Genomic DNA, 9,636 nt, shown 5'->3' with positions numbered 1-9,636 from the left:
GTTAAATACGAGATATATTGCAGTAATTGTTCTTTAGGGGCTGGCTATAGTTCTGGTATATTGTAAGATGATCTAAATCTGACAGGGGAATGCAAAGAAATGTATAGGATTTGTTGTCAGATTGTGAAAGCTCCAATTGCCTGATAGCTTCAGTTTCCATTTGTCCCAGTGTTGGCTTGGTATGTCTGTTGGTCGTAGATTGAGATTGGGAGCCAGCTGTGGTAGGCGATAAAACTGAAAACGAGAGATAGCATCTGCGATGATATTCTTACTGCCTTGGATATACTGTCCCCTGCTCTGTAAACAGAGAAGCACAAAAGACCTAATCAGAACGTTAACACATGGGGACTTAGATGTTAATTTGTTTAGAATCGTCACAACTGATTGGTTGTCTGAATGAAACATAATTTTCCTGTTTACAAGCCGATCTACCGACAGCTACAAGAATTGGAAAGAACTAGAAGGTTATGTCCTCTTTAAAACCCTCTTTTCTCCACTCGCATGGCCAAACACTGTAAGACCACTGATACCCAAAATATAGGCCAAAATCTCTCCCCTCACCTCCAGCGATATCCGTATAAAGGTGAAGCCATTCTTTATCCAGAAACAATGAGACTCATGCTGATGCAGGAATTTCTTCCATATTTGTAAATCCTTTTTGGCTCCTTGCGTCAAGCGAATATGATGACTGATTTTTTTGGCATGTCGTGTCGCATCAATTTGCCTGCGGGAAAAAAAGACGGCCTATTGACATGGCCCTGCAGATAAAATTCAGTTAACCCAGTAGTGATTGTGTTTGTTTAAGTGGGACCTTGTTTTGCTGAAGTAAATCTGATATTGCTTGCTGACATTGTATGATTTCCTCAGCAGGGATTCTTGCTTCCATTGTCTATTTCTATGCCCAGAAATGTAAGGCAAGTGCATGGTAGCACGGTCTTTTCCGCTGCTATTGGTACTCAATGACTATTGCCAATATCCAGGCACATATCCAAACTTTGTTGACACTGTATTGTATTGGCTCATGCTTTTTGATGTGTGCATTGTGTGACCCACTGCAAAAATGTTGAACACTTTTCAAATACTGAACTGATTTTATAGCCCATTGGAAGACACATATAAAAGTAATAACTACCTTGAAATTGAAAACCAAGCCAATTGAAATCTTTTTTCCTTATTGGGCAAAGCCTAAATGCACTTTTTATATCTGCCTTGACCAAAAGTGCTTTCTTGCCCAAACCATGCGATCGCATCAAAAGCGGGTGTATGTGACGGAGGCAACATTGTCATCAATAATGTCATTTATGTATGAACCTTCTGGATATGATTAGCGGTGAATAAGTCTGAACTCGCTGGTAAAACCAAAGAAGGATGATGTCCGCCCTTCGACATTGTTAATCTTGGACTGCTGGCGGTTTACTATCTCCAGATTGCCTCGGTTAGTTAGGCCCATACTACTAAACCGGTATCAGAATATGATGACCCCTTACTTGTTTTGAACATTATGGCCAAATCCACATACTTCCAAATCTTTTCTTTAACATGCGGTGGGACAATAACCCCCAAATCATCCCAAGCTAGTGGAATACACATTTTGCTGATCTCGGCGACAGTGTGCTGTGTGGATGTCGACATGGACGGGGGAGCTTAACATACGTGTGCTGCATTGGACATATCGTTTGACGAGCCCAGGACGGAAGAGCGACTGGTTCCTACCATACTTTCGAAAGATATAGGAACGTTCTGAGGGTTGTTAAAGGGGCCTAACTGAGGGTGAGACATATCTAGGGTTCAAGGAGGAGTAATTGAAATTATGTTACGAATAACATCACCCGATATGGCGCCATCTTGGACGGGAGCGGACGGCTGGCGCTGGATGTCTGCAGTGGCGGCCTGCTCAGTTGTCTGCAGTCCCCGGTCACTGTCAAACCTCGCCTGTTTTCGTCCTGCCCTCCTTGTCCTCACAGACCCCCCACTCTTCCTTTTAGTTGTCATGCTGCTACTGTTACTCGGCGATATGGACTGCTGCGCGAGCAAGAATGTTACCCACGTGTGGCCTCGCTTTAAAAGTTAGACAAAAAAGGACAACTCGTGCCAATGACCTGAATAACTTATCCAAACGTTTTAGAGTTATCCCCCTTTAAGTTGCTTTCAATTGCCAGTAACAATGAATTTTATCTCAAATGCTTTCAATAAATAATCTTATTTTTCTCTCTGTCAAGATCCATAATTCTTTTCAAAATGTGAAAGTGACACTGATTTTCTTTCACAAAGGGAGATAACTTAGGAATTGTCAAGTTATGTTGTCTCATGGAACACGCATAAGTTAACACGAACATACATATAATGTATTCCTTTTCTATCCTTTTAAATTAAGTAGAGCTAGTATATGATTTTTTGATTTGATTTAAATATGTCTCAGGAGCGAAATAACTACATTGTAAATGTGTCGAATCTATTCCCGAACGCAGTTCTAAGGGTCAAATACTTGTCCGGTGACCCTATCCTTAACAATGATTTTATTGTCTGCATGGTGTGAAGTATCTATGTTTTATAACATAAAACAGGAAATGAACACTTACATGCACTGCAAACACGAAAACGTCGTTTATTTCCGTATATGGTCATTGGACGGAAAAACGACGTTATTTGGACGTTTTCAAACCATCGTTTTCCCGTCCAAATAACGTCGTTATTTGACATCGGAATTTACTGGGAGAGAACGATAGCGTTAAGCTCCTCCCTTTCTTGATTGACATTGTCAATCAAGCAACAGCGTCTACCGGTATTTCTACTTCTCAGATTTCATTGGTCAGTTCTCGCGTGTTAGATTACAGGCCCGCGTTTGACGCTGCACTCGAAGCGCTTAGCGGAAGTATTGAAATCAATCGTTCTGCGCATGCGGATTACTTAATGCCTTGTCCAAATTTTCCGTTCTGAGCATGCGCGTTTTCGCGTATTGTTTCCGAGATTTCATGTCTCCCCTATTTGACAATGACTCATAAACACAGTCTCGTGAAAGTTCGGAATCGTACAATTCCAAACTGGTGATGCCTATTCACACTAAGACATATTCTCCCCCCCCCCCCCCCCCCACACACACACCTAAATAACCTGGACAGGAAATACTGCTGATAGCCTCTGGTCAACTCAGCCACGCTACCGCAGAATGTTCGTCCAACTCTGCAGGGGGGCATTCAAACACACTTAAATGTTTTCGCCTTGCATCCAAGATGGTGGACAAGTGAAATCGTATGAAATTTGGCTATTATAGGTCGCTGTCTCTTTTTTGATTACCCAATAAAGTCACTTCAACATTCAATTTCCGATACCAGTAAATGAATAAGTGTGTTTAACGCTACAATTAGTCAAAGACCAACGTTGTCTGGTTTGATGACACACAATCTACCAGGTAGCACATTGTGTACACCCTATCCCCATTTAAGTCTCCACTGTGCGTATTCCTGGTGACAAAAAGGCATAATTTACCTAGGAATCTCATTAAAACATTCATGCACGGCATTCTCTACCTCTAGAAGATTATATAGTTAACATGCTTATCCAAGTCGAACTATCATGCCGCTCAAAAATCAAGCACACACACACACACACACACACACACACACACACACACACACACACACACACACACACACACACACACACACATACACACACACACACACGGACCTAAATAACCTGGACAGGAAATACTGCTGATCGCCTCTGGTCAACTCAGCCGCGTTACCGCAGAATGTTCGTCCAACTCTGCATGGGGCATTCTCAGTGGCTTCAAACGCCCTGAAATGTTTTCGCCTTGCCCCCAAGGTGGTGGACAAGTGAAATCGTATGATATTTGGGCTATTTTACGTCGCGATCTCTTTTTTGATTACCCAATAAAGTCAATAAAGTTGTAGTTATTATGGCACTGTTTTATTTCTTTAAACATATATTACGTGTTCATGAATAACAATTGAGATGAACATTCAATTTCCGATACAAGTAAGTGAATAAGTGTGTCTTACGCCACAATCAGTCAAGGACCAACGTTGTCTGGTTTGATGACATTATGTACACCATATCCCCATTTAAATCTCCACTGTGCGTATTCCTTGGGACGAAAAGGCCCCATGTACCTGGGAATCTCATTAATACATTCATGCGCGGCATTCTTTACATTAAGAAGATCATAGTTAACATGCTTATTCAACTCGAACTACCATCCCGCCCAAGATGAAGTTTGATTGACCAATCCCTGAAATGAAAAGACGTGCGTTACGAAGTCATTACCAAGTCGTCATCAATATCCGTAAATGTCTGTGATATTATTACCCATCCAAAGCCGAATATATTTATTGTGCTTTCTTGACGACAAATGTCATAATTGGGATAACACTTTTTTAGTAAAGTACAGATTCTCGTGTTTTTTTGGGGTTGACTCCCGTCCGGGGTTTGAGCCCACACTGTGAGTGAGGCACCCAATCGCCAGGAAACAAGTCAGCGGTCTAATCCATTCTCAGTAAACTACATATTCTCGTAATATTTAAGGTTGAGATAATGGACGTTGATGGACAAATTAAAGCCAAAACCTAACTTATGAATGATCGGTAATGGGCAATAGACAATGGGCAAACGGGAGGCCGGGGTAATCAGCGCTAATTATCTGTTGGCTTCCCTTGTTACGTTTCCTTCTTTGCTATCTTTTTACTTTTGTTGTTCTTACAGGTACTTGTATATGTTCTCTGCCTCATAGCATTTATTCACCCGATGAAGGGGTGAGTATATACACCGAAACGTTGTGTTCCTCATAATAAAGACGTTGACATTCATATTTTTTTCCTTATGTGTATCACTTCTTAATGCCCTTCAAAGACTCAATCTAGCTTTGTTTTATAAATGTGGAGATATTTGCTTAGAATATAATATGATCATGCCTATAAACATTTGGGTCTTTGTCTGCATGAGCATTTAGACATAAATTTTTATAGCTGATGACATTGCTAAATCTGCAGGAATGCAGTACACGTTATAGCAAGCTGTCATCTTTATTCACACTTTAGATATTCGAAAGGAGATCTGTATGTTTATCGTAATCTTCCGCAACTCTCACCTCCTGACCAGTTGAACTTTTTAGTGCATTCTGATGAATGAAATCTTTTGCGTTATGATAATCTCTGTTTGCTGAACTATAATATGTACATATTGTAAAATATTTGAAACGTGATATTCGATGCATGCAATGTAAACATAAGTAGTGTTTTCTTTTACTCAAAAAAATGTGACCGGGCATTCTACATATCTATTCGAACTACGTAGTCATTTTTATGCTGTACAATTCTTCTACTTCTTCTTCACACACACACACACACACACACACACACACACACACACACACACACACACACACACACACACACACACACACACACACACACACACACACATTCACATTAATTGTTTCATTAAATGTATCATCGAGTATCAGTAAGAAACTAGAACTAACTGCCTTTGTTCAGTAAATCTCACCAAGTTTCAGCTTTCGCCTATTCCTTTGTGGAATGAGGTTTCACATTTGTAAAATGATCTCTCTTATCTGTCTGAACCATCAACTTGACTGCCCTCAGCCCCTGCAGTTTTCCTATCCCATATTGCCAAGCAGGTCACCCACAAGGAGGAATACGGCCCTCCTTCAGTCCAGCTATACTGTGCCCAGCACAATATGTTGTGAATACGTAGCCTTGCTGTGCCCAAACATTTTGTAACAATTTGGCAACAGCAAATATAATTCAGTTTTATTTCAACAAAAACGGAAAAAAATCGGATCCTACTTATTTTGTGGATACCATAAAAATAAATCAAACCAATGGATCGTTTGAGCTAGCATGAATATAAAAAAGTAATTAGCAAGTCGATAGTCATAAGTCCCTCTGTTGGTCCCACGTGAAATGTTCTTCATATATACTGTAAATCATGAAATTAATGCAATCATAAGACAGCACATTAATGCGAGTATAGAACCCTGGCCTAAAATGCGTCATGACATTTATGAAGGTAGCCTTGCAAAATCACTGTGGAGTCACAATTCAATAATGTACTATTGGCTGATAGACGTTCGACCGAAAAATATCATTTGCTAACTTCAACTGTTCATCTTATTTCGATTAATGTATGTTACATAGTTAATATGTTCATGGGCTTCTTCACTGAATGTATAGTGTGGAGGACTACTTCACTGTAGGATAAATATTTTAAAACGTGTACTTTTTCCTAATTTAACACCCTTAAAAGAGGCTGTAAAAATGTGGATATCTCATATAGAAATAACAAGTCGTGGTCGTTGTTTATGGAACAATAAACAACTCCTACTCGTCGTTTGTGTCTTAATTATATGACCATATACACTAGCATTCTATCTTTTCATAAGCATTTCCATTACCATAAGAAACCCTTGCCAAAAGTAGCGCCAACTGCACGATTACGACAAGACCAGGAGCATGTTTCATGATTCACCATAAAAATGATGACACTGGGTGCTCGCAAAAACGCGAGCTCAATCCGCTCCACTAGTGGCACCCGCAAAGGCAAGCAAATTGTTCACCTGAAAAGGCAGAGAATTGCATCAGACATCATTTTGGTCATTGATACGTCAAACCTTGAAATGTCGTCTACACGTCCAACACAAAGCCCAAGCAAGGACCCTAATCCTTTAAACCCGCCCACAGTTATGTTAATTACATAGTTTTTACATTTTCCCCTAACATTTAAGTAATATATCCTAGTTCTGAAGTAAATCGTATTTACCCTTATGAATCGTCTTATGTCATTTATTGCCGATAAACAGAATATGCACACTTTCTGAAAGTAATGAGTGATAAGTCACGCACCAAACCTTTACTCTCGATATACATGTTGCTCTTACTTAAAAAGAACTGTTGGGTTAACAAGATACGTATATTAAAGTGCCATGCTTACCCGATGTGTTATCATCCTAATTTGAAATAAAGACATAAATAGTTACCACTCATCGTTCAATATTTTTCAAGGTTGGGTTATCACCAACATATTTGAATATATACAACAGCTGTACTTGCTTATCTTTATACTTAAAAGCATCAGTGTTGTCTGTCATACAGACCCCGAAACAAATATGTCCAACACAGCCCAATATTTGGCAAAATGAAGAAGGTCTCTCGGCTCCTTTTTATTATATTTTATAACTATTCTTTTATAACTGTTTTTTTCTGTCAAATATGTTCCTTTCAGAGATTAGGTGCAATTCTAGCATCAGGTCTGTGGTACGTTCACTACATCAGAGTTGACATTAAAACGATATTTACATATATAAATACATACAGAGGAAATGCTTAGCATCTACCTTTTAAGGAAGAGTGCAGGACGACTTATTTATACAGATATGTCTAGACATATATGTATGAACATTTGGATGAATATAGATATACCTCCTTATAGATAGTGTTCGTAGATGATTGTAGAACGTGCATGAAGAAAATGGAATAATTATGTGAGTAATCGGGTTAATACCACGTTTAACAATATTCAGCCATATTGCGATATTGGTTTCCAACATACAAGACGGACCATGAAATTATGACTTGAATTTGGAACTGGCTTTCTGGTGTGATGTAACACCCCATAATATCCTGTAGAAAAAGAGCTTAAAGCACGAATGTTAATTCATCAGTATATATGTATTTTGCGCAAAAGGATATTGTAGGATCGACGCTGACATGCGCATATACTAGTAACCTATTCACCATTGCTGTAATATTTAATTTATTTGTATTTTGACACATATCGATAGGAACATGGAGAGTCTGTCTGAAGATATATAGACACGCATGGGATCTTTTGGATAGTTGTACCTCACGGCTAGACTAACGCTCAGTCTCTGAAAATATATTACTTTGATTAAAACGAGAAACTATATTTAAATTTAAAGGAGCCCCAGTGGGATGGACATTTCAGCCTGAACCTGTTGAACATCTAGGCTTGTTTCATTTGGGGCTATAGCATTGCAGTGAGGACTGGGCGGAAGAAAAAAGCTGTTTACACCCATCAGATTCAAGTCACTACTTCTCTCTCCAAACGAAAATAAAATACGAAAAATGTCAGAAGTGTTTCATCTTAATCCTTCTAATTTTCTATTTAGATACAAGTTTTAACTTTAAAGTAATTATATGTATCTCATGTTAAAAAAAATGTATTATTGGTATCTGTGGTGCTGGTACCGTTTTGTCGCCATTGTGTAGCTTTTGTGGAGTTGCTATGAATATCAAATACATGTCTTGAAATATGGACTTGTAACAGAACCCATCATTGAACCATTTGCAGTCTAACCCATCTAATTGCCGTGTATGGACATATTATCCATCTACTTATACATATTTATTATGGACATGTACATAATTTCATTGCAACATATTATTTAAAAAAATACCCGTGAAGATCGGGGTTAGAATAGGCCTTCAACAACCCTTGCTTGTACAAAGGCGACTCACATCATCGGGTGGTCAGGCTCGCTGACTTGGTTGATGCATGTCATCGTATCCGAATTGTGTTGATCGGTGCTCTTGATGATCATAACTGGATTGTCTGGTCCAGACTGGATTATTTACGAACCACCGTCATATAGCTGGTATATTGCTGAGTGCTGCGTTTAACAACAAACACTCAAACAAAAACTATTATTAAACACCTTCCAACAATGAGAAATTAAACTTATATTTTCTATATATTCTGTTATATTTATAACATAATTTGATTCATAATTTAATTATTGCATTGCTTTCTTGTCCGTCATTCAATGTACATGTTCAAACCCCTAAACTTTGAATATTTGATTTTTTTCAATAATGGTTACGTTAGTGAGTTGCCTAGATCTCTCGTTACCTTCTCACACGAACAGATTAAAATAATTTGTTTTTACTATCATATTTCAGTTTATTTAATTCATAATACGAAATTAATAATTCATTTATCACAGTATAGATCATATTCGTTTATATCACTATCTGGTCTTAAGGTTTTATTGAGCAATTATAATGAATTCAAAATGTAGAAAGATACACAATTTGCCATTATTTGACGTTAATACTGTACAAAGTATAATATAACGATGAGAATTCCTGTAACAGACAGTATTTAAGAAAGAAATATTAGTCGATTAGTCAGATATGCCCTTCAGTAGTATTATTGTATATCTCCAGAGAGAGGTTTACATTGTAGTTCTCATTATTTGTGGATAATTCAACAAGCAAAAGTAGAAAATATATATTCTATCATAAAGAAAGAATACAGAGTATACAATAACTCGCAATTGTTCAAAAGAGATTTCAAATCACAATAACATATCTTATATAAACAGAGGTGCTGATGGTTTAATCTCTACATTGTGCCCATGTTCGTGAGCCGTTGTTCTATTCAGTCAACAGCCCAAACCCGAAACAGCCCTTATCCGATTACACTGACCCAGTCCTCCAGTTCTCCATGCGATACTGTCGCTCTTGTGCGTCTCCCAGTCCATAGAGAATAAATTTAAAAGGAATCCAACTCAAGTCTAGAACTATTTGTCAAGCCTAGATTGCCTCAATGCTATTAATGAAAGTAAGCGTTAATAAA

This window comes from Haliotis rufescens, unplaced genomic scaffold, assembly GCF_023055435.1.
Source record: "Haliotis rufescens isolate VD_foot unplaced genomic scaffold, xgHalRufe1.0.p SCAF_14, whole genome shotgun sequence".
NCBI lineage: Eukaryota > Metazoa > Mollusca > Gastropoda > Lepetellida > Haliotidae > Haliotis > Haliotis rufescens.
Note: the sequence above shows the minus strand (reverse complement) of the source record.